The sequence below is a fragment of the Argiope bruennichi genome, chromosome 1 (genome assembly GCF_947563725.1).
Source record: "Argiope bruennichi chromosome 1, qqArgBrue1.1, whole genome shotgun sequence".
Taxonomy (NCBI): domain Eukaryota; kingdom Metazoa; phylum Arthropoda; class Arachnida; order Araneae; family Araneidae; genus Argiope; species Argiope bruennichi.
The window spans coordinates 2,197,790-2,225,647 of NC_079151.1; the positions used below are offsets into that span (position 1 = coordinate 2,197,790).

Consider the following 27,858-nt stretch of genomic DNA (forward strand, 5'->3'; position numbering starts at 1 on the left):
ATCGGATGATTTAACAATGAATTAAGAATGCAATAGATTAATTGGCTTATGTGCTTGAAATTTTCACATATTCTGTAATATGTGGCGGTGATTTCTCTCCTTAAACCGCATTAATACTAGACCTTGGGACAGGTTAGAAATGCCATGTGTGTTTAATGTCTTTATTCCCAGGATTCGTTTAAGGGCGTTTTATGCTTCGTCGTAAAATGAAGAAACCCGAGTATGCATTTTAGATGGCTTTTATTTAAATTTTTTAAACTAAACTTTGACACAGAATTACAAGGTCATATACCAAATTTAATTTATATAGATTGCGTTTTTGAGTTCTTGCGTGAGAATGAATGTACCAAAAGACGGTCAAGCATTAAACAGGGTTCAGTCGAAATCCAGTACGGATCTGCACTGTAAGGGCGCCAATCATGTATCAGATTCGATACATGGAACTCTCTAAATTCTATAATTGTTTCTTTGTACTCAAACTTCCGTTAACGGATTTTGAATAGAAATTGATGTAAATTAATAAACTTGATTTACAAACTTCACGCGATTTTTTTTTTTTTTTTTTTCATCTGGCTCTAAGTATTTTTGAGTTATACGAGTTCAAAAAGGATTTCATCGGACTAGAAGGATGAAATGTGGGGGATTCGTCAGAATTTCGAGCATGAACTTTTTAATGATTGCAATAAATTCTCTTTGCTTACTTCTTATTCAAGAATGTAAAAAAAATGATTGGTACGATTTTTGTTGCTGTTAACTACATAATATTTTTAAAATTCGATAATTTGTGGAATTTTTTAAATCAATTTGATATTTGGTTCCAATTTATAAGCATTTAGTGATTACTTGGCTTGAAACCATTTCTACTATTTATGAAAGTCGTTGTCAGACAATATCAAAGTATCTGACTCCGAAACGGAGAATAACATTATTTTGGATTACAATAGATTAAACTGACACATGGAAAAATTGACGGATTTTGTTAGAACCTAAAGACGAAATAAAAGCATAAGCAAAAATATATACGCATATTTTTAAATTTTGCTTCCTGGTAAAACTTGTAACAATTTTCCTCTTGTTTAATGCAAATCATTGTGTCCCATTTTTCAAAATTCTTTCTGAATTTATTATTAAATGGAATTTCGGAGAATATGAAATAAATGGCGGATGATCCATCTAAATATTCAAAACATTGTTACTTCTGTTTTAATTATGAAAATTTTATTGTTTTTTTACATTATCATATAAATATTAAATATAATTTATATTTGCTTATTTAATAGTTTTAATTCTTTTCCTATTGTTTCTATATTTATTTTAGCCAAGATTCTTAGATGATATTTTACTGAAAACAATAGGTTTTTGTTTATTAGTGTATTTTGTAATTTTGTATTTCTAAAATTTTTGATTAGACGATTCAAAAATGTCATTAGATCACTAGTTTCAAATGATAATATTTATTCTAGACTGTTCTCTATCACTTTCTGTAATTATGCGTTATTTTAAGATAGAATAATCAATTTAAATCTAATCTTCGACAAATTTATTTTCAAAAGTTTAAGGAGACATAATGACGCAACATAGTTTTTTACATAACTTGATCGTTTCTTAGTATGATTTTAGTCTCGCAAAATTTCGGTACTAGTTATAATGTACCAATTATTTTCAATTGTCCTGTTGTAAATATGCTTTTATTTGACAGTGAATTTTAATCATGAAGTGTGAATAATTACAAAATTTTATGTAAAAGAACATTGATGAAGGTAAGTAGTTGCATACTGTGTAAGCTTCCTAGACTGTATGAAAGCAGTTTATACCGTCATGTGAGTATTTTGAATTACAGCTTTAATTGTGGATATATGCCTTTTGCATTTCTATGGCCATTGTGATAAATAAGCGTCCTTCAGATTAGAATTCCCTTAGTTTAAAAAAAATACTATCTACTAAAGTAAAAATACTATCTACCAAACCCAGTCCTCTAAAATACATTATATTCATTATTTTTCTTTATATTGTTGAATTCCCGGATTGACTTTCATCTGGCGCATTTTTTTCCCCTTAACCGTCATTGGTGATAAAGCAAATTCATGCTATTTAAGCATTTATATTCTTTACCAAGACATTCATAGATTTCACACATATTTTCTTTTGTGAAGTCGGGTATTTCTCGGTATTCTGTTTAATTTCGGTTCGAATTGATTAAGTTTCCTTCGAGTCTCGGTCTTTTGATATTGGGTTGAATAATAGTGCATTATTAAAATTGGTATATTTTGGAATAATTTATTTCTATTTTTTGAATAGAGGTTAAACTATTGCATTAGACTGTAAGCTGATCAATTAGAAACGTTCTTTTTTTTTTTTTACGAATTTGATAGAAATTCCATGAACTATTAAAATATATTGATAGTGTATCAAATACAAATAGTCAATTCTTATCCGTTTCCTTACGTTCACATAAATCTTATTAATAAATTTACTAAAACTGAGCCTCCGCTTAAATAATACAAACGTCAAGACCGCGCAGTCGTGGTTTACTATAAATAATTAAAAATAAGGATACCTTCACAAAGCTGCTAAAATAAAAATGTAAGCTAAAATAAAGCATTAATATTCTAAGCTAAAAATATGAGATAAAGGTAATTTATTGAGTTAGAACGCCCATGCGTAGGGATACAAAAGCTTAAATTCGTCACTGGAATAATGAGTCATATTAAAAAGTTTCAGATATTAAATTTTAAAATTAATTTATATGTGAAGATCATATATAAAGGACATCGTTAAAATCACATTTTCTAAACACTAATGAATGAGTGAATTTGCTGTATGAGGAATCTCCTGTTAATAATAAAAAGATCACATAAAAATAAACTAGTTTCTACTTAAAAATAAGATGCATTTTGCGTAAAATTTTTTTAATATTCATTTACAGTGATTATTAAACTGGAGAAACTTGAAAAGAGGATTTTCTAAATTAACTTTAAAAAAAAACAATTACGCCTGGTCATTTTTGGATAATGAGCACTATTTTATAATAAAAGGACAATTCAGGGTTCTTATTAAATATAGGAACAAATAATAGATGCATATACAATCTTAAGATAGAATTCATTACAATCATAGGCGTCTTCTCTCTAAATTGTCCCAATTTATATTTTTCAAAAATATCTTTCGAGCAATAAACAACTCGGTTATCGGCAATAGGTACGAATTTTTTTTTTCGGTCATTTCTTTGAGGACTTTTTAATTGCTGTGATTGAATTGCTGCTTTCCTTTTTTTTCTATTTAAATAACCTAGAAAGTCCATTAAGTAACTATTTTATCATTGAAGGTTCAAGAGTTTTAGTTGGTAATAATTTTGCTGTTGAGCTTACCAAGATCCCAAGCGTTTTTCCTAGTTTTTGTTTAGCCTCTTTCGTGAAAATTGAGCTAATTTGATCAGAAATGTAATAGAATGAAGTCGTACATTTTTATCGATATTTAATTGCTCTATGCCATCAGCAAAGATGAAACATCCAAAAATTTCTTTAAACGCATATATACTTGTATCAATATAAACCATTCACTTGAGTACTTTTTCAGTTGTATTTAACGATGAATTGCTGCTGAATGTTAGCTGGAAAAAATATTTTGCCGTTTGAATTGTTTTATGTTTGTTTAAAATGACCAATGGAATACTAAAATGAAAACTGTTTATCCTATCGTATTCTTCAATATTTTTTTTCAAAAAGAGTTATATACAATATTTTTAATTGTTATTAATCCTATTCAGTTATTGTCTCTTTCCTTTGCATATGCAGGAAAAATTTAGTCCTCAATTCGTAAATGAGTATTCATTATTGTCAAATTCATAGTTACACTCAGTTATATTCATTGATTTTTCATAAAAGTTGGCTTTATTAAAATAATTACAAGGTGATATGTATCAATCTACAAAGATAGTAAAATCATTAATTTAAAGCACTTTCTAGGCTGTATGTTTAGCCGAAATTTCAAGATCAAAACGTTTACCATACTTTCGCATCAGGAATAGATAGTTGCGGTTTAAAAGACTGCGTATACGGATTTGATGCTTTTAAAAATATTTAGCTCTTAAATTAGGTGAAAACTACAATGTTACCTCGTTTAAGGAAAAAATTCTTTTGGATGATAGTTTGGATCAAATTTGCTTTGTTTTGCAATAATTGCATCTAAATTGTGCAATAACTAATATTTTCAAATATTTTTCATATTTAGAAAATTAAGATTAAGAACTTTTAAAAAAATAGTCCTTTTTAGAAAGTTTTCCGTTAATATTTAAAATTGCTGTACATTTTTTTAAAATTCTTATAAAATCTTTATTAAAATTAGATTTGATTTTGGAAGCCGAGAATTTATTTTTTTTGTAAAATTTCAATCGGTCAAAATTCGAATGCTCCATTTTTATTCTTAAAACTTTTTACTGCTACGATTTTTGACATTTTAGTGGAGACGATTTCGAAAAATTGAAATTGAGAACTTTAAAGGTTTAAACACAAATTTTATAAAACCGGTTTATATAAAATGTTTTTCTCTATAATAAACAAGCATGTTTAAATCGGAAAGTAGCAATTTAATAATTGTTACTATATCAATATAATTAGTAATTGTTAAGCAAAAATTAAAAACTTTTTATTTGATAACATTTTTCTAGTCGACGAATTTACAAAGTCATTCTCCTTTATATTAAATTTATTCTTTTAAAAGCAGTGAAATAATTGTAAGCTATTAAAAAAAATAACGAAAGTCTTGAAACAGGTCGGCTGTTTTCAGAAAGACATGGAATAAAAAAAAACACTGCAAAAATTTTAATCGCAAAATTTTTTGCTGGAAACAGTGCTGCAATGTAAAGAGCTATTCCAAATATTGACTTTGAAATTTTTAGTTGTATCCGCAGTGTCTTTAATTTTGATTTAATTAACGAATTTGACTCTCAGATTTTGAAATCTCTTATAAATTGATTTATTTGAAACATCCGATTTATCGTCTTTGTCTTGACATTTCACATAAAATTTTTTCATTGAAAATCTTTTAATTGATATTTCATTAATTAAAAGAACATTTTCAAACCTTTTCGAAATTTAAGTAATAAAGGAATTGTGTTGATACCTTAAAAATGCTAGCTGTTTTTGTTTTGTAAAATTATCCCAAATAAGGAGCGACGATAACACCTACCAAAACAATTGCATCACTGACTAAATATTTTTTCGAATTTTTCGAAGACTTAATCAAAAGTTTAGAAATGGTTTGAAAATTTTCATTCCAACGGTTTTTAGGATATCAAGTTCCATACAGATGACCTTAACAATTTAAAAATTTTAATCTGTAAATAATATTTTGAATTATAAATATATCAGCGCTTGCTTTTAATTTTTGGACCCTGTTTTCTTCAAAAAACGAACGAATGAATGTATCTTAATCTGCTTTGCCTTTTAAATGACTGAATCCTTTCTCTTTTGTTAAAATGAAAAAAGAAATTTAAATGTAAAAATTTCATGTTTAAATCTCTATTACTGAAAATAATAGTCGAGTTTGAGAACTGTTTAAAATTCTTTTCAACATATTCTTTTTGAAAAATGTAGATCCGTTTTGCATAAGCTTTAAGAAATCTCTTATTTTCCTTGTTTGTAAAATTTTGCAAGTTTCAAAAGTTATCCTTTTGATCGGAGTGCAGGCTAAGAAAATGCCATGCATTAGTTATTTCAAAGAAGTTGCGAGTTTTTTTAGTAAACCGAATTAAAACAGTAGAATTAATCATTTTCTCAAGTGCCACTTGTGCCTGAATGATATTTTGAGCTTATAAAATAAAATTTATAAACAGCAAATAAATCATTTGTAGATGTTAAACTTCGTTAAAAAATATTCAAATTTTCCAAGGCTTACTCACTTAAACTAAAATTTTTAACTCTGTAATCTAAATAGAATACTAAGAAATCTCAACTATTATCATCTAATGTAAACGGTATATAATTTTTTGCTGGCAATTTTATCGTTAAATTATTTGTATAAGCTATGAAAGGGGGGAAATAAACATGATTTAAAGAAATGACTGAGATGTCTCTCTATACGTAGAAGGAAAATATCACAATAATATGTTAATAAATATGGGAAAATTCGCAAAAATAAAGAACTTGATTCGCTAGTGAAGAAATAATTTGATTTCAAAAATGTTTTGCATGGCTTAATCGAATGAATCCTTAAATGAATGAAGAACGGTTAATTAACCCTCTTATCAAAACGACTCTTTTTGTAGGATTTTGTTACGACAGTAAAGTCAGAAATTAATTAATGTAAATCTGAAGTTATATTTTTGTGCACGATGAAAATCCTACTCAGAATTATCAGCTAACATTTAGGGAATGTAGCTTCAAAATAAGCAGTAATTCAGCAGAAAATAACAAAAATGCACAAATGAGGGGAAAAAACCTATAGTAAATTTACAGACACTCAAACACAACATAAAGTCTACCCAAATTAATTGAATAATTATTATACTACATTTGTATAATTAGTAATTGTACAAGCAGACCTAAAATTTTTCGATTTAAGACTAGTTGATTAGAAACAGGGAAGAGATTGTAAATGTCTATCCACGGGAAATGATTGTATAAAAAAATTTCCGAAAATGATTTGCTCCATTTCTGTAGCTTTAGTATTCGCATTTTTTCCCAGTGGCCATCGGAATGCAAAAGGTTTATTTTGTAATAGTGTCAATACATTTATTTGTAGTGGAATCTCATTTAAAAAGATATGTAATGCAGTTTGTATTTTTAACGCAGTTATTTAACTACGCATGAGTAAGTAAAAGGAAATTCTTTCTCTAATCGGTGTGACGCTCCTACCCGTGTCGCTCTGTTGTTGTTCTCGTTCCGTTGGAGCGATTCATTCGACGCGACAGTCCTCGAGAAGGAACAAATCGATTTCTAAGTGTTGGTCAAGCATGAACTTCTGTTTCTGCAACGCGTTTTATCTAGTGGGAAGGGCTGAAAATTTGAGATGACACAAAGGTAGAACGAATTTGAATCTCGTATTTTTGCAAGACATTGGGCTACAGTCTTGGATCAGAATTTGGAACCATTTTTGACTCATTCACTGCTAGATATGTTAAGAATGTTTTTCTAATGTCCAGTCACCTGAGAATTATCGAAAATAATGCATTCTGCGGAACCCTCACTTGACTTGAATTTCGCCTTGGTTGAATTGAAAATGTGAACTTTTCTCATTTAATTTCATTGGGAGGATAAATTTGCTTTCTATTGGGGGGAAAAATTAGCCTGTAAAGTGTTGATCCTTTAATGAATTTCATGTTATAGTTACGCTGCATGTAAATTTTTTGATCGTTTAAAATATTTATATTAAAAAAAATTGATATTTAAAATATTTTTAAATTATTTTGTATTGAAAAATGAATACGATGCCTTATTAACAAATAGCCGTGAATTTAACTCGCGGTTTAGGATCAAACGTCTTCTCTCCAACACTCAAAATTTAGGAAGGAATCGAATGAATATAACAGCTTAATGTAATTATTTTTCTTATACAATTGATACATAATACTCTATTTTATTTTGAATTTTATAATATTAATGTATATATGCAATACGCAAAGTAGCATCTCTTAAAGTAACTTTAGAGTTGCTTAGGAAGAGACGTGTTATTCTTTCTGCAACTGTTTATAGAGATCTTGTTTCTTATATCACCAGCGTATTTTTTTCTTCTTTTCCTATTCAGTTTAAAAATAAAGCAAATCTAACTGAACAGAACTCGGGTTTGAACAATTTAACATGGCAGGGATTTGAATTTAAAAACCGATATATATATATGTTAATTTTTCTCTGCTGTTTTTTTTTGTCTACGACGTTTAGCAGCGGTATTAGTAGTTCTAGTAATAAATTTATCTGAATTCATGTAATTAAAGGAATAACTATTTGAAAAAGTATTCGAATATCTTAATTAAAAACTGAGAATTCAAAAGCACAATTTGAAGAAATTTATGGGAATTATTATTGGAAAAAATTAACTCTAGAGAGGAAACTCTCTCTCGAACTCACAAGAAAGGTTTGCGATGGTTTTGAGAAACCCACAAAAGCTGACGAATTTTCGATTCTTATGATCCCAGTGTTATTCATGTATATATTTAGTACTTAAATAATATTGACTATTTCAAAATAAAAAAAAATACCATACAGTCGCAGGAAGATCTAAAAGTGTTATGTAAACAAAATTACCTTGCAACACTATTATCATAGGATGCAACGTCTTTGGTAAATGTATCAATCGTAAAAAGGTTTCACTTCATAAATTTTTTATTGTGCATTCATTCTCATGCTCGACACCCACTTTTAAATCATGTGATTAATGTAAACAAAAAATAATACAATGGGAATAAACTCAACGGAAGCCACAGCGATGTGGCGATTTGCGTGAAGATGTCTAATTTGAAGACGCATTTTTTGCATAGCAACCATGATCGACTGGAAAGGTAATGTTAAGGAGGCACACCGGTCCTTAAAGAAAAGGAAGAAAACAACGCAATTTTGTTTCTGGAAATTTTCTCGATAAAAAAATAATTGAAATACAAATAATTATTAATCTGAGAACGAATTATAGTCTGAAAGGATGGTTCGTTGAATGCATTCCTTCTGCTTTATATACATGAGAAACTAAAGACACGTTGAAACTGAAGTTTGACGAGTACAATTATGAAGCATAAAACAGCAAAACCTTTTACCTATCCTTTTTTCGGAAGATCTTATTTTCCCATTTAGGAAAACACATTGCTCAATCATTCTGAAGTTTGGTTCAGTACATCGTTTGGTTCAGTTATAAAAATAAAAAGAATAATTAAGATTATTTTTTTTCGACACTCTATGAACCTTTTGTATGTGTACTTTTGGTTCGTGAAAAGCAGAAGTAAAAACTTTGCTAAATCCAACAGTAGCAGTGAATGAGTTAAAATTGGAATTTCTTTTACAGTTTCATGCGAGTTGTTCATTCCTAAGAAACATCTGGTATTTGAAAATTTTACCTCAATTCTTACCCCAGCTCTCTGTAGCATCCAAAAAATTATTCCAAAGCTGATGAATTCTTTCTTTGAATGACGTACATTTCTTACATAAGAATTGAAAAAATGTAATCTTTCCATTACATCAGTTCATTGCAACTGATGTCATCAGTTCATTCACTGATGTCTAAACATTCAGATACAAGATTTTGAAGATGTATTACATCGCTTAGAATAAATTTACATCTAAAAATCAAAAGTTAGAACATTTAATAATTAAGTTAATAGTTGCTTATTAAAATAGTTAACAAGATCCAATTATTGAAGCCAAGAGAAATGATGGATTTATTTGGCGAAAATAGGCAGTTGTGTGGTGCAAATTTTTTAAATGTATATCGAATTATAAATCTTAGATGAGTTCCGTACACAGGCAGCAACTGACATGAGATGAAGTTCTTAAGAATATTTGGATCTAAAAGAATATGTCGTAAACCGTAAAAAATTGTGATGAAGAGAAATTATGGCTATAGTACAATAAAATTCTGTCTGAACATTCACTATGTAATATTATGCTGAATATTGTCACAGTGAAGGCCTGTTTACGAATTCAAACTGAAAGAAAACCAAATTTAGAACTAATTTTAAAGACCAAAACGAAACAAAATCATAAATAACCAATCTGCTAATAAAAAAAATCAATGATTTTGAAAGAAAATTTGAAAAATACCTGGCAAGTTAAAAATGTAAATACAAAAAAATCGAACACTGAATCGTAAGTCTTTGATGTTCTTTGCAAAAGCAAAAAAAAGTAGCAAAACTTTTTTCAAAAATTCCGATTATGTCGTCCCTGTAGCGTTTTAAAAGCCTAAAGACTCGTTTGATTCAGGGATGATAGGTGTATTCTGATCAAGACTGTAGTTCATACACACTGTTTGCTTTAGTGACTGTACAACTGACATTTGATTTTTGTTTTTTGTACTGAAAAATTTCTGGCCAGCTCTGGTAGTTTTTCATTTAATCAAGTATTTTGGGGAATAATTTTACTAAAACCAATGATTGATGCCGATGCATGCGCTCTTCTGGAAATGCTAATTCAAACAATGGAGTTCATTCGGACTCTTTATGAAACCGAATTCCCAAGTATTCTTCTATCTTGGTTTGAATTATTTTGCTTAAATAGAAAATACATTATTAATCCAGTTGGTTAGTTTTTATTCGAAGAATTTCGATTAATATTTTTGTTGCAAATCCCTAAAGTTGCTTTTTCCGAATTTGAAGGTAGCGTATGTTTTTCGACAAAATATTAAGTCTCGCCATTGGCTTCTGTAGATGATATAGAAGTTTACAATAGATGGCATATTCATTTCCTTTATTTAATATTAGAATTGTACACGCTGCCTGCAATATTTAAGTTTTGTCCTTGAAGATGAAATTTTTCATAAAATGTGAGTTTAAGACTCGAAAGACTTTGAAGACTACATAAAAGTTTGGTTTTGTTTCTCTTTCTGGTTCAAAAAGAAATTTGAATAAGATAATACTAATATTATGTAGTTTCCATATTTCTAACTTCGGGGAAGTATTTCAGATGACCTTTAAAAGTATAGAAAGTCATAATAAGCGATTTTAAAGTACCATTGACAGCTTATAAGAATTTCATCATTTTTTGAATTTCATTCTTATCGGGAATGCTGAATATTTCTTCTCTTTCAACATACATCATTTGGACTTCAAACGAAATGTAGTGGGTCTCATTTAACCCTAAAATTATGACAAATAATGGAATATATATAATTAAATACTGAAATCTATACAATTAACATTGTAGAGAATAGTTGGAAATTATACTTTACTTAATTATAAAGTAAATCAGGATTTTTCAGCTCGCATATTGGAAGTAAATACAGTGACAGGTATTAATATTTTTAAATCGTATTGATATTAAAACATTGAAACATTTTAAAGAAAATAAATTTGTCCTAAATATTTGCTTGCCATCACATATCAACAAGCTTTAAGCAAGTTTGGTATCGTGAAGAAAAGTTCAGTAGAAATAAAAGAAACTTGAAATATTTTAAATTCATGATGAAATGGAGTATATGCACAACGGGTGAAGGGTTGAAAAGTAGAGACACGCATATGTTTCTGATTATTTAAATAAGTAGTAAAATGTAGTAAAACCTCTTCCCTGCGATTTTTTTAAATGAAGTAAAAATTTATTCGAAGTTCTTCAACGGAAGTTTTTCTTATAAGGTAAAAAGAAACTCGTTTCTTGTGATGCGGTTATTTTCGGATTCTTTACATGCTCGCTTGCTAACACGGGAGATGTTAGCAAACAATCCTTCGTGATGTTTCAATATAATCCACTAGTTTACTTTCAATTGGATGGATTTGAGACACTATTTAAGCAGTTCTCATTTTCAATATAAAAATACCAAATTATTTGTTGAATGTTCATAAATTGAACAGATTGAGCTAATGAATCCAAACATTGTCAAATAATCAGTTATGCGTCGATCGATATTTTTAGGTGCTTTGTTTTAAATTGTGGTATATTTTGTACTGTATTTCTTATCGAAAATTTTTATTTTTGGCATGTTATCCAGCCTCTTGATTAATTGGCAACTTGCATGTTTCAGTAATTATGAATTTCAAAGGAAAGTAACTTCGTAAGATTTTTCAATATTATGAATTATCGCTGTAATTTATAATATTTTAAACATAGATAATTTGATAGAAATTTTCTTATTCGACTTGTTGTCATCTCCTTTCTACAATATAGTCTTGAGCTCAAAAGTAGGTTTCTGGTTATGCCTTTATGGGCCACGGTGGCCTTGTGATAAGGTGTCAACTTCGGAACCGGATGGTTTCAGGTTCAAGACCCGATCCCATCGAAGAACAGTCGTGTAAGCGGGTCTGGCGCACGTTAAATAAGTCCTCCAGCTGTTGAGGTTTGGAGAGAGAGGGGGAGGGGGTGCCACCTCAGGTTCGGCCTCGTCATCTGACCGTAATTCAAAATTACCAGAACCGTAACAAAATAGCCCTAAAGTTGCTTTTAAACATAACGTTAATGTAACTAAAATTGTTTATGCTTTTCTTAGAAGAGGAAGATAGATTTTGGTTGTTTAGAGGGATATTTTTTAAATGGGTTGAAAATATTGATTTTTTTTTATTTTTAATGTAATACTCTTTGCGTGTTAGGAGAAAAGTGTATCTTTGGGGGGGATGGAAATCGAGCTATTCATAGGAAAGCTTTTTTTTTGTCTTCTTTGGCTATAAATAGTTTAATTTTTACAGAAAAATATTTCTAGTCTTGCATAATATAGCTTTTCTTTTGGAAAAAAAGACTAAGCAGAAACCTGAAATTCAGTTTACCCCTGTATTTAAGTTGAGGATGAGACGCTTTGTTTCTGTAAAGTTCATCTAATAAACGTACCGTTTCAACATTCCTCTTATCTATAGAGATTTAATGTAGGTATATTTTATTATATAAAAATTTAAGAATATAAAAAATGTCTGAACGTTAAAAGTTTTTATAGCCTTTGGCATGTATCTTCTCGACAAGTGGAATATATTCTTTGAAATAATTTCAAACTTACCGAATGAACAATTTGATTCATAGGAATGCATGAATACATATCGATTTACGCCCGAATCAAACGATTTATTGCTTTATCTTCAAATCTTGATAGTGGTTAAGAGTGTTGCATACAAATATTACTAAAAATAGTGGAGTGTCTTTAGCAAAATTTGAGATCACATTTTCCCTCTTATTTCTCAAGTTTAACTAGAAAGTGCTGTTTGCGATTTAGATTTTCTTTCGATATCTGTACTTGGAAAAAATTCTCACTAATTAACTCAAAGAATGTTTCTTTAACAAATTCGAAATACTGTCTAAAAAATTTGAAAAATTAAATTAAAATGAATTTGAAACATTTTTTTTTTTATTTAACAACAACAAAAAAAAAATGGAAATTTGTTATATTTACAAATAGCGTTTAAAATTAAAAACAACTTCTTGAAATAATTAAAGGCCTGCCGAGAGAACAAAATATTTCATACAAAAATGTAAAAGATGCAACTTAAAAAAAAAAATCCTTAGCGTATTCGTCATTTATCCAAAGAAAATTCGTTTAGAATTTCTAGATATCTTAAATGTACTAAAAAGTGAATATTAAATTATTGATAAATAATTTGTATTAAATATTGGTTTGCTGGTATTCTTTTAAGATGATTTTAAACGATGTTTCATTTCCAAATCTGTAAATTGTCATTCGGTATAAATTAACAAGACAAAAAATAATCTAATCCATGTATTATTTTTAAAAATTAATGTTGTAAAAGAATCGGCTTAAAAAGTTGATTCAAGTTTGATTTCTCTTCAAGAATTTAAAAATCAGTGCCTGAAAATTAGACGAATTATTTTGAAAGCCTATTTCGTTATTCTTTTTATTATATCATTAACAATCTCTTCTTTAGTATTTAAATAGTTACTTAATTTTAATTTACGATGATAAAGGAAGTGCATTCGATAGTGACAATTGAAATGTAATTTTCTCCATGTTAAGGATTGTTACATTTTCATGTTTAATAAATGCGAAGGCTTTTACTCTATTCAAGATGTACTTGCAATTCATGTATAGTTTCCTATAATGTATTTCTAAATAAAATTCGACAAAAACATTTAAAAAATAATTTGGAAATATAAAGTAATATTTTGAGGGGAAAACATCGATTAAAAAGCTGAATAGATTTTCTAGAAAAGAATACCAAAATGCTTGCATATGCCTATCCAATAAATAAAAATTATGGGAAAATAGTGCCTTTCAAATGAAACAATCTTCTCCAGCTGAAAACAAAACGATTTCAAACGCTTATTACGACAGGAAAAACCCTTAACAAAATCCAGTTTTGAGATAGGTTTTCAGAAAAGAATACTGAAATAATAAGACATTTTTAGTGTAATGAAAAAGAAATTCGTGTAAGAATTATTTCAGATTCCAACAATTTAGACACTTAACTGAATATCTTGATTCTTTATATTCCATGTCGGAAACTTTTTAGATTTTAACCTGTAGCATAAATGTTCTATATTTCGTGTTTCCGAACTTTCTTGAAAGCAGTCAATGCATTTGATAAAATGTGTAGTTTTATTAGCACGGTTTTACTTCAAAGAAGGCTGGTGAACTGATTGGGATAGGTTGTGGTTCGGTTGATAGTTAGACATGCAACTCCACTTGACTACAAATGCTTTCATAAATTTTTTATTAATTTCGAACCGGCAATTTTTGTCGGTCAAGAGTGAATCATCTGCCTACGAATCATAATTATATAAGAAACAATTCACTTTTCACTTCAATTCACTTTTGAATATTATTTTTAATTTTCATCGAGTTTCAGAAAGTCTTCTGATGAATGTGTTTATCAACAGTATCCCGAAGGGGCAAATATGTGTTCATATTTTATTTGACTATTGAAACTTATCAAATCTTTTTAAATGCAGGTGTATCACATTGGCTTTTGGATATTTACTTTGATTATTTGAAAAGGTCTCAGTCTTTATTATCACAAAATATAATGTTATCGCTCCGCATAAAAATTTTTGAAAAGTAAATAAAAATTTAAATAAGTCTATTCTTTTCATAAATTCTTCCAATCTTGTAAAGACTGAAATAGTTACTTTCAACGTTTTCTAGAAATTAGTTCCCTTGTATTGTATAAAAATTCCTTTGGATTTCTTGTGAAGATTTTTTAAATCTCTTTATTAACATCTTTGTTTTCATTATTTTTCGTAAGATTTTCAATATGCATGTTTTCTTAGTGATCATTGATTATAGTAATCGCTGTATCTTCATCAATATGAAGAAAATCGGACAGTTCTGTATCATCTTAACAGATGCCCTGTTTTTCAATTGCTACTAATTAATAATGCAATCTATTTATTTTGTTTAAAACAATAGTAGGTAAAAAGTTTCAAAACCTTATATAAGTAAATACAAATTAGATACTCAAGAAAATAAAATACATTAATTTATATTAAATATTTAATTATAAATTATGTAAATTAGAAATTTTATTGGACTCGATCGTTACTGATGGAGTTTCCAAATGGCAATGTATTATTCTCACTTTCCTCCAAAAATAAGTGGTCTGAGATGAATTTATAGGGTACCTTTTAGCAAATACATATCTGCTAAAATTCTATTTAATATACTGCATTCTTGTTTTCTGCTTTGCGCAAGTTGTATTTTAAATCTTGATGCTGTTTTGCATCATAACTTGAGACGTACCTAAATAAAAAAGAACACTTTTTGTGTTTGATTTATTGAATTTGTTGTGAATGAATATCCAATGTCATTAAAGAGAGGTGAATCAGTCTATATTTCTTTTTCGAAATTTGTTACTGAATCTGATTTTACTCATTTTTGTGCAACATTTTATTCGGGAAGAACTAGTATTTTAAAGCTAAGATAGATCATTGACTTCGTTAATTGTTTAAAGAATTTTTTCTCATGCTTAAATAAACTCCTGTATTCCACTTGTAGTCGTAAAGCAAAATTTATAACTTCGTGTTCTGCAGATTATCTTACTATTTCGTCGAAATTATTTCTTGAAAATAGATGCATAAGTTTAAATTATTTTTAGTTCACCGTACTTTGAACAGTTTTGTAGTGAACTGTATCTTGAATTTAATTTTCTCAAGATCAAGGCGTTTGAATAATTCGGTCACTACCGTTTTCACACTCTCAGAGAGTTGCAAGTTACTCAGTCTTATGTTCCATTTTTAATTTGTTTCCAAAGGAAAATATTTGTCATTAATACTAGCCAGCAAGAAATTTAAAAATGTTTTCTATGCAAGATGAAATACTTTAGCTGCAAATAAATGCCTGCTTTCAAATTTTAAGACCAGAAAGGCTAATAATTATGGCAAAATATGCTATATAGCGATCCTGAATTTTGAAATATGAATGTGGCTTTGCAACATAAAGCAATGAAAAATATTCTAGTGAAAATTCCCACCCCCTATCAATTAATAAGCATCCAATAAGAATACACTAAAAGGATTTCTTATTTGTCATTGGACGGATAATTTCTCATACAATAAACTGGTAACTGAATAAAGATTGCCAAAAAAATATAATTTTAGCAAGGAATCCTTATATTTTTAAATATAATTAGTACTATTTGTTTTTAAAATTTACGTTCTTTATAAAATTGGCGGTTACTCATTTATATAAAATATATACAACTGTTGTTCTTTTAACTCCGCAGCTGATTTAACAGTGGGAGTAAAAAAATGGCATTTCATTCAAATAAAATTGGATCAGTTTGCAAAAGTTCGGTTAAAATCTTCCAACCTTCTGATAAATTGAAGATAATGTGAAGGATATTTTTAAAATTATTAATATCTCTCCTATCAACGTGTACATTTTTGTCATTTAATTATTTACCATAATCTTTTAAAAGCAAACATATAACTTTATTTTCAGTAAAAAAATGCGATGAAACGCATTTTGCATCTTTATCATTCTCATTTAAAATTGAGTTAAAAATTGCTAGTTAAATTGCATTTAAAAAAAAATCTTTTTAAAACAAAAATCACCTAATTGTATAGCATGATTCCAAAATTTTAAGTTATGTGTGTATATAATATGTATGTATATGTACGTATGTTTATAATATATATATTAATGATATATCAAGTATCGCAACATTTTTCTCGAATTTTACTGAAGAGTATTGATATTATGTCTGTATGATTATTTTTTGAAAAAACTGAGACTTCAAATTGTAATATTTTAGATTCTGAAAATGTCTAATTTTTGCGCCAGTGCATAGATAGAAAATTTTATTATTTTATCTTTTGCATGAGCGAACTGAGACTATCTATGAAATTTAAAAAAAAAAATTAATTAATGAAAAATTTCGTATAAAGTTTAGTTCAATTTTAAATGATTTTTATAAATTTTTAAATAATTTGAATTAGAGATCGCTCCCTGTTTAAAAACAGAGTGCTCACATGAAGTTAAAAACGAGCGCTTGAAAATAATAATAATAATAATAAAATAATAATAAAGCGCGCGCTTGAAATTAAAAAAAATAATAATAAAGCGCGCGCTTGAAATTAAAAAAAATAATAATAAAGCGCGCGCTTGAAATTAAAAAAAAAGAATAAAAAATAAAGCGCGCGCTTGAAATTTAAAAAATAAATAAATAATAAAGCGCGCGCTTGAAATTTAAAAAATAATAAAGCGCGCGCTTGAAATTTAAAAAATAATAAAGCGCGCGCTTGAAATTAAAAAAAAATAAAGCGCGCGCTTGAAATTAAAAAAAAAAATCGCTTGAAATTTTAAAAGGGCAAGATGTACTATGTAATGTTATGTAAGTTACATGTATTCAAAGTTCGCTATAAATCCGAAAATATTCTTTTAATTTATTTCAAATACTGAATTTTGTATATATTTTATATTTATTCTGTGTTAAAACTACGCTAGTAATTTGGTCAGATGTAAATATAAAGCTATTTTTCCATTAATTAACACAGCATTTGGTAGAACACTTGCCTTAACTTTAAAAATTTGATAATGAAATATATACTGTTTTTCGAAAACTGCAACATCATTTTAAAATGTTCAAATGACTCATGAAGTTCTGTGTGCCTATACAGTCACTGGTAGTTCTATGTACCTGTGCCAAGACATTTTCAAACTTTCATTGATGCTAGATCTGTTTGCAACTTGTGAATAACAATCGCTCATCTGCATAACATCGTATGTACTCTCACGTGAAAGCTTATGTTGGAACCTATGCATCGAGACTTACTATTTTCCACAAGAAAATTAAAACGACTCCCTTTCAAGGACCTGGATAACCTCATCAACCTATATATAAACTTAATGCTATAGTAATAAGTCTCGCTAGATGACACAACGTTCCAATCGGTCCAAGATTCTTGTTCCAGTGCTAAAAAAAAAAAAAAAAAAAAAAAAATTGGTGCAGTTACTGTTTAGGTGTGTTCATCCTTAGGAAAATCTGCAGTCAAAAGCAAGACAAATTTTTATGGACTAGCTTCTTAGCGCTAATTACGAGGATTCCTGTAAAATTGAAGTTTCGGAAGCCGTGGAGGCCTTTGCATGATACGGGATACCTTTTGGTTAAATGAATCTACTTGCGTAATTATCAAATTACAACCATTTTATAGACAATCTCCCGTGTCCACCAAAAACAATAAGCTGGCAACTTCAAAAATTTTCCAAGAAAAAGCTCTTGGATTCAGAAAGGCAAAGAGATGCAGTTAATCTCATATTTGAGAAATGGCGTCCGGCAAGCTGTACTGAATCATTCCGTGACTTCGATGAAACATGTCTTTGCTGACCAAGTCGAAGCATATAGTCTGTCTTCAAATGATAATCTGCTAACGATGAGGTCAAAATGTGCAAACCAAATACTTTTGACTAATAAAATACACTGATGGCAGCTCTGAGACTCTGGGAATAGTTGGACCTAAGCACCTGGCACATCCGCTGATATAGAATGGACTTCACACTTTGGCTGACTGTTATACCATATCCGATGACCTTCTCCGCTTGACCCAAGACCCGCTTCCTCCACCATTCTGATACATATGGGGTTAAAGAGAGCGAGCATAGAATGACTGGAAAGATCGAGGTGCGAGACTATTCAAAATCATATGCCCTAAGATACTACGTAATCTACAGCAAAAAATATCTCCTAAATCAACTCTGGGAATTTCTGAAAAACTTTGTTACCTTCAATAAAAAAAAAAAGTCGTTGAAAATTGAACAAATATCATTCTCTTGCATTCTGTGTATTCGTTGCTATGCCGTTTGAAAAGAAAATTTAAAAGTTCGATTATCTACTGAACGTCTCTCATGCAATCTAAAAACTTGGTACAAACGAACTTTTCTCGGAACTTTAAAATTGGACGAATGGATTTCCCACAAGATGAACAGCTTCTCTTGAACACGTGGTAACCTTTCTCTTCTGCAATATCCAGCAGTTGTCATTGAAGACTGTAATGTGATCAGAAGATGCAGAACTGATTAATATGAAATTTCCAAACAGTGAATGAAAATGACTTGTTATTCAGTATCTATTGTACAATTTCTCTATGGTGATGCAGTTTTTAAAGAGGCAGTTTTTCCACAAAATAAATGGCGTATATTAAATATAATGTTTATAAGAAGAATTAAATTCAAAAAGTATTCATGAAAAGAAATTACCTAAATGGATTTAAAATTTATTCACTTTCTTGGTAAACTTCGATATCTTAAAATATTCAGTCTCTCTAAGTATTGGCGCAAAATTTATTTAACAAGCTATCTAAAGCAATCCCGATATTTTACCAGGTAAATTTCAGTGTACTCTTCTTAATAGCTCTGATTCTTAAATGTATAGAAATGCTGTAATTTTATTTAAACTTCCTTGGCTGTCGGAGAATGTACATCATATTGTTTTAGAAATAGAAAGAAAAAAAAAATCCGACTCTATATATAAAAAAAATCCGTCTTAAGATTCTTATTAGTCTAAACTATTTACAAATTGTTTAAACGAATTGTGATTGCATTTTGATGTCTCAGTCCATAATTCATATATAGTAATGCATAAACCTATTGCTTATAATTTTATTTAATTTATTGAAATGAACTGCAAGAGTTTTTCTGGAAAATGGATTATGGGTCATTTTCTGAGCTAATTGCCACAGTAAAATTTCGGAAACTTCTCGTACATTTCCTTCAAAAAATACCACTGTGTCTGTATTTATAAAATGCTTTATTTCTATCATAGTCCTGTTTCCATATTTGTATTTTTTTAAATTATTAAAGTATTTACAAGAAAATATCAATTTTGTATGTCAATTGGAAAAACGAATCCCATTTTGGGACTCGTAACATTTCAAATGGTTGTAAATGGAACTGTAAGATTTATAACTGCTCTGCGTTTAAAAATGAAAGATGAAAAAAAATAACTACTAGTATTTAGCCAAATTAATGTAACTAGGACAGTTTAATTTTTTTACTGGACTAAATAAATTTTGTTTCAATTATTTTATTCAGATATTTATTTTTATTGCTGAAGATTTTAAAAAATGGAAATAAGGAGTGGCGAGAACAGAAAAAAAAATCTCCCTTTCCGAATAAAAGGAAAAAAAAAAACAATGATAAATACAGAGCATTTCTTTAAGTTTCATTAACTTTTAATAACAATTATTTTGATGGCTTTTTACATTTTTGAATATATGAACTGTATTTGGAATACTGCAAAATTATGAATATGTTAATATATATTTTCCATATATAAATTGTAAATTTGTAACTTTTTAAAAACTTTGACTGCCACAAATTTTCATTACATCCCAAAAGATTGCACGTTACAAATTGAAGTAATAGTGCTTATTAGCAAATAATAATAATAATAATGAAAACTGAAGTTTATTTTGTAAATAACCAACTATAATAATGTTAGAAGTTGAAGGTTTCAGTCATAGTTAAGTGTAGCTTTTCTGTGCATTATGTTTAAATATATAATTGAAATTATTCATACCAATAATATTTCTTGGTTATAAATTCTTGTATTAATAATAGTTTTAATATATGGTATGTACTTCCAATAATATAATTATGAGAATTAAATGTACTACTTCAGTGTATTGTCTCGAATTCCAGTGTAATGGCAGTCAATTTTTACATTGTGTAAAAAATTTTGGAATCCCACTAGTGATTATTTTCAAAATATATATATAATGGAATAAATATTATTATATTAATGAGGCTATTTGTATTCGATTTTAAGTAATTTCTTCTAAACATGATAAAAGATAAATTTTCATAGTTGCTTGATATTCCTTATATTCTTGAAAATCCAAAAATTTATGGAGATGAGCAATGAAAAGATGCACAAATCTGAGTCAAAAGTAAATTGGGTTGAAAAGTATTTCCGATAAATTTTAAAATTAAATCGAATTTTAGAAATTTTAAAGCTAATGAATAACTTAATAAAGTACTTAATTTTTACGGAATTTCCATTGTAGAGATACGACTACCTATTTGAGCAACCTGAAATTTTTGTATGCTAAATTTTAACTTTCGTATGCACCACTAACGTATATACGAAAGTTTTACTTTATTCTATTAGATAAGTTATGCTGAACTAGATTACGATATTCCCTATTGTAACGTATTTCGTATATTAACCACTAACTGTAAATAAGATGCAGGTCTTGCATCACGAGTGCTGAAATATTCTGATGATTAGGTATATGCCAAATGTGGCATTACACCTGTAAAAAGCTCATAATTAGAATAAATAAATCGAATTTAAATAGCTATCAAAGCTGAAATATAAAAAAATCACTTTTCTGCAGCAATTTCGTCTTGTATTGGTTAGTCACCTTGTGAGATTTATCTGGAATTACTTTATGGTCACAACTGAGGAACTTTTTTCGTTGGTAAAAACGCTTATTGTTGATTTGGGATTGGTTGAAATTTATTTATAGCAACTTCTTTTATTCATAAGATCATCAAATATCTTACGAATGCATGTATACATTGCAGATGTTTGATAATTTAATATTCATTTCCCTTTAAGTCCCTTCACTTCCTTTGATTACAAATTCTATACTGTAAGATGAGCGAATGCATTTCGCCGAAATATGCTGAATTAAAATGAAGTGATTTGCTGTTACAAATCTTGTTAAAATGAACGGAATTGTTACGAAATAAACTTTTATTTTTCAAAATACAGTCAATAATTGTATTTAAACCTACTTTCTATAAAATTGACTTATTTACGTTTACAGCATATACAACGGTTATACTATTAGTATGTTACATTATGAATATTATTTTGACGAAGACTCATTTGATTAAATAAATGCATAATTATGGTTCCTCACTTAATTTCCTAAATCGTTTGACGGCGTGTGTAAAGAAAATGGTACTCATTTGCTTAAAATATATGCTGTTGAATAATTCAGTTAAAATCTTTGTTAAATTTTAAATAAAGATTTTTTGTGTCAATGTCTGGTTCTTTTAATATTAAGAATTGCTGACATTAAACTGTTGATAATATCTTTTAACAGCAGATTTTAATTTTTTTTAAATTAAAAAATTGCATGTGCTTTCTTAAAGATTACCATTTAGAAATTTAATTAGAAAGTTGCAAAGTAAACAGGTTTTTAAAAACTATTTAAAACCTAAATGTCTCTACGAAGAAAATGATTCCAAAGTTTTTGTTAAGCTTATTAATATTGAATGTTGTAATATTTATATAGGCATCTGGAATGTCACTAAAGAATTCATTGATATTATGTCTGTATAAATATTCTGAAGAAACTGAGATGTCAAAATGCAGTACGTTAGATTTTGAGAATAGAACTTTTTGCGTTAGTGCTTAGGTTGCAAATTTGGAAATTGGTTTCTTTATCATTTATGTCAATGAATTGAGCGTTTCTGTGAAGTTTTGAATATATATATTATATAATTTGCTTGTTAAACTCGAAGTAATCTGTAAAGGCGTAAACTGGAAAATCGATTTCGATCGATTTTCGGTATCTTGAAATTTTTTAATTTCAAGATACCGAAAAACTTTTAATCGGTATCTTGAAATTAAAAAAGATACTTAAATTCAAATAAAAGTTTAAAAATCGAGTAAAACTGTATGCAAACTTAAAAAAAAACTCAGCTGGAAATAAAAAAAAACTCAGCTGGAAATAAAAAAAAACTCAGCTGGAAATAAAAAAAAACTCAGCTGGAAATAAAAAAAAACTCAGCTGGAAATAAAAAAAAACTCAGCTGGAAATAAAAAAAAACTCAGCTGGAAATAAAAAAAAACTCAGCTGGAAATAAAAAAAAAACTCAGCTGGAAATAAAAAAAAACTCAGCTGGAAATAAATAAAAAACTCAGCTGGAAATAAAAAAAAAATCAGCTGGAAATAAAAAAAAAATCAGCTGGAAATTAAAAAAAAAAATCAGCTGGAAATTAAAAAAAAAAATCAGCTGGAAATTAAAAAAAAAATCAGCTGGAAATTAAAAAAAAAAAATCAGCTGGAAATAAAAAAAAAAAACAGCCGGAAATTAAAATGGCTGTTAATTGAAATAAAGCTGGATGAAAAATTAAAATTATATATAATTTAAAGTTAAAAAATAGCTCGAAATTAAAAGAAAAGGCTTGAAACTGAATAGTTTAAAATCGAATGAAACTTGGAAGCCTTAAAATAGCCTGTTTTGAAATTTTAAAGTGCGAATTTAAAAAGAAAGCAAAGTAACATTACTTCAGAAAATGTTGCTGAGCTGTTTCATAATTTTTTTCTTAACTTTATCTTAAAATACCTCACAGAAACGCTCATTTTGGTTGCTTGTATACATGCATTTATTTTATTCTGAAATGCAAATAGAAAATAATTAATATATATATATTTGTATGCTTTAATATATATTTGCAGTGCCTTTGAGTCATAAAAATATCGTATGCAATATTGTATTGTACGTATTAAAAATTCTAAATAGAATATATATATATCACTATTTTTAAAGTGTTATACGTATCATTAGATATTCAGCTATGAATGCAGAAACCATATCTGTAAATATTTCGTTTCATATTTGAAGTACTATCGTTAATATGTTAAAAAGTGTTTTGAATTATATTTGTAAACCTTTAAATAATATTTTGAGTTCTGTATTTAAAAATAACATGAGTTATTTATGAGATGCATGTATAAAAAGCATTTCTTTATTGACTTTGTTAGAATGTCTTCCAAAATTTTAAACTTGCATATAGTTAGTTATGTATGAAATGTACTGTTTTTCAAAAACTGTAGCCTCATAAATTATTTGAGCATTTCAAAAGTATGAAATTTACAGCACTGTTACTGCTGATGGATATTATTTACTTTGCCAAAATGCCTTTTCATTGCAATTTATTAGATATTTGTAGCTTGTGAACAGTATTAGATTTACATTGTATGCACTGTCACTTGAAAACAACATCTGGAACTTTGCATCCTTTGAACTTGTTTGTCATCAAACTCCCAATGCTGGGATCTTTATTGGATAGCCTTATATATGTGTAACTGATCAAAAATAACTTTCAAAGTTTTAAGCAGTCAGTCCAATGTTCGTGTTCCAAGTACAAAAAAAAAAAAGTGTTTACAAAACTGCCAGTTTTCTGATAACGCCATATCTGTTGGTATCCAGCAGTGTCCTTACTTTCGAATCTGCAGAAATATGTAGGAAACTTCTGTGGTGCAGAAGTCTTTTTAATCGCTTAAGCTCATGGCAAGTACTGGACATCTTTTGGATAAATGAATTCAGCCATGCAAGCTCAAGGAATTACTAATCTGCATAGACAAACTTGCCATCCAGGACCATATTCCAGCCTGCTTATCAGTCTTGCTTGTTCTTCATCGAGTACAATTTATATGGGCTCCACACAGGGATATGTCATTTTCATATTAAGGATCCAACATTGTCTGCATTAAATGTATCAAATAGTTTCCACTGAGGAAGTCCGATAAAACTGTCTATTTGCCAACCCACTAAAGTAAATAATTTGTCTTCAAACCATTCTGACAGTGATATGGTCAGTATGTGCAGACAAAGATTTCCATCTACAGTTTTTGGCAATTATAGTTCGGGATATCAGTGGTGTCGACTTCATTGGATCAGAAGTCTTCTCCATTCAAAGAAATGGACGAAATAGCCTATTTGCCAGCCAAATTAAAGCGAACAGTCTGTCTTCAAATGATTGACTGCCAATGATATGATCTGTGTGTGCAAACTAAACATTTGATCTACAGCGTGTGCCTACCTACTAAGCCAGTGCCTGCCTTGAGAATAGTTAAACTTAAAGCCTGATATTCCAGCTGGGCAAAGAATGGCCTTCACTCTTGAATTGACTATACTGGATTTGCCCAATGTACTTCGTCGCCAATAATTACCTTTCCTCATCATAATGGTGCCTGCGAACTTAAGGGAAGAGCGCAGCATAACTGGCTTGATCGAAGTGCGAGACTGTTCTAATGCGTATGTTCTATGAAACAATATTCAATAGCAGGAAAAGTTGGACACATAAACACTGCTAACATTTAAAAAAAACCGAATTGAAGACTATCTTCCTGCATTCAGTATATTCATCTGCCATGTGTTTTGAAGGTGATTTCGAAAATTTATCAAGCACCTTTGAAACCAATTAAAAACTAATACGAATGAACTTTAATTAGAACTCTTATGTGGAAATCTATTCATTCAATTTGATAAACAGCCAGCTCAAAAAAAAAAAAACTTTTGGTTTTGTGTTGGTATTTATAAATTGATGCTGCAGATGGAAATGTGTTTAGAAGATGGTGATGAATAAAATAATTGAAATGTATAACAAATCATGTTGTATGTTTATATGATGCTGCAGTTTTCAAAAATAGTATTTTTCACAAATGAATGTCAAAGTATTGAATACAATATTTATAATCTAATTAGTTGGAAAAAAAACTTTATAATTGTTTATTCGAAAAGAGTAAACTCACTAAATAAGATTAAATTATATATTTGTTCAACAATGCAATACTAATGCTCACATACTTTTTAAATATGCAATACTAAGTACTGGCGCAAAATTTAATAGTATTTATACTTTCATATTTGGTAAATGAAATATCGTAAATAAATCTGTGAATGTTACCTAATAATTTTGATCTTTCAATTTTTTTTATTAACGGATAAAATAAAGTTCCAATTTTATTTAAATTTACATAAAATGGAGGTCAGTAAATAAAAAAAACTGCATTCGAGGATTGCTGCATTAATTAAAATTTGTCTATACAAATTAAAAATTCGATTTCACTAAATATTCTCTTCTGTATTGCTCACAAGTTGTGTAATGATGGCGTTTTGACATCTCAGTTTGCTATATTTTGTTTTATTCCATAAATTATTTAGTGAAATTTGAATATAATTCATTGAAATAGATTGCACGGGCCGATCTGTCCAGAACGTAGCTCTTCCAAGCAATTTTCTGGGCAATCTCGGATACCATTGAAATTTCGAAAACCTTTTATGAATATCAGTTATGAAATCCTCTGTATAACCTGAAATTTATAGAATGCCTCCTTTCTGTCGTCGCTCCTATAATGTCCAAGTTTGTATTTTGTTAAACTCTTAAGAAATATTAAAAAAAAAAATGTTTTAATATCCGGTGTGAAATTTCTCAAATCGTGCATATACCAAATCTAAAACTGGATCCCATTCAGAGATTGGTAATGTTTTAAATGGTTGCTTTTAGAGCTGTTTGATCTATACTTCTAAGCCTTTAAAATGAAAAATATCTATTATTTTTATGCAATTAATGAATATTGTATATTTCACTGCTGTTCTTGTCTCTTGAAATAAAAAAAAACCAGAAGGAAGGAGGGAAAAGAAGAAGAAAAAAAATCCCTGCTCCCCAAAGAGACACTTGAAAATAATGTAGAAATTTTTATGAAATCTCATTACAAATGCTTTTGTGCAAATGATATGTATGTACTTAATTGTGAAATTTTTAAATTTAAAATTTGAATTTTCAACATGTATGAAATTATAAATGTGTAAATGTGCGTTTTGCATATTGAAATTTTACTTTTATAATTTAAAAATCTGATTAAAAGAAGAATTTTTTAAGATTCAGAGAAAACACGTAGTGTAACAAAGTGCCTGTTAAAATCATTTTTTACCAATGAATTGGAAGAAATTTTAAGAAATTGAATTCTTAACACTTGTTAGAACTTCAGAAATGTTTCTTGCTATAATTAAGATGTCATAATCTGTACTTTGTGCTTAAAAATTGAATTCAAATTACATTTACCAACATTATTTCATGGTAATAATTCATTATAATAATTTATCATGAATAATTTATAATTGGTTATGCGTATTGTATTTCATTCTCTTGTATATTATATACAAGGAATATTCTAATATTGCTTTGTTTGAATTTTAGTGCATTTTTATTGGAAAAAATTTTGGAATCGTATGTCAGTGGTTCTTTAAAAATAATCCTTAAACAATTAGGCGGATAGAGATAAGCAAATTTGACATTATGCTCTATTTGAGTACATTTAAATTGTATTTAAAATTTTCTAAGAAGCTTGATAAAAAGCACATTTTAAACTGTTTTATATTATGCATTTAAGAGATTCATTCGCACTTCTATGAAGATAAGTAGATAGTTAGTTTTTGTGAGTTGAAAAATGCATATATTAAAGATTGAATTGAGAAATACTTTTTATCAATTTTTATTTAAATACCAATGTTTTTTGTTACAATATTAAACTTTTTAAAGTAGTTAGTCTTCGTAACTTTAGTCTGTCATTACGACAGAGCATTTGAGCAACCTGTACTCTTTCTATACTAAAGTATGATTTTTGTTTTAATGTAGTATTATAAGGCATACTAAATAAATTATTTATTTAGTATATAGACTTGTAAAGGCATCTGTTTGTATTTTCTCTGAAATGCTGTAAACGTAAATTAATATTTCACAAACTTCATCTTATATTGAGGTTTTGCCGTGTGTGATGACGATACAGTAATTCCGTATATAACTAAGAAAGCCTTTTTGTCCGAAGAAATGTTTCTAATTTTTTGACATTGTTTTCAGTTATTTTCTGAGATTTTTTTTCCCTTCCTAAGAGCATGAAATATCCTGTGAATACAGGAATATGAACTGATCGTGCATCCACAAAATTTAAATTCCTCTTAAGACTTTCCGTTTCCATTTATTGCTTATTCAGTTCACTACAAGACTGGGCAAATATATTTAACTGAAATTTGCAAAAAATAAGGTCACTTCGA

General features: G+C 28.5%; 1 long non-coding RNA gene across 1 annotated transcript in view; it reads left to right on the plus strand.

The window, feature by feature from the left end:
• The window catches only part of LOC129970154 (uncharacterized), an 89,919-nt gene that overhangs the window by 8,534 nt on the left and 53,527 nt on the right, over positions 1-27,858 (plus strand). The window lies entirely within an intron of this gene.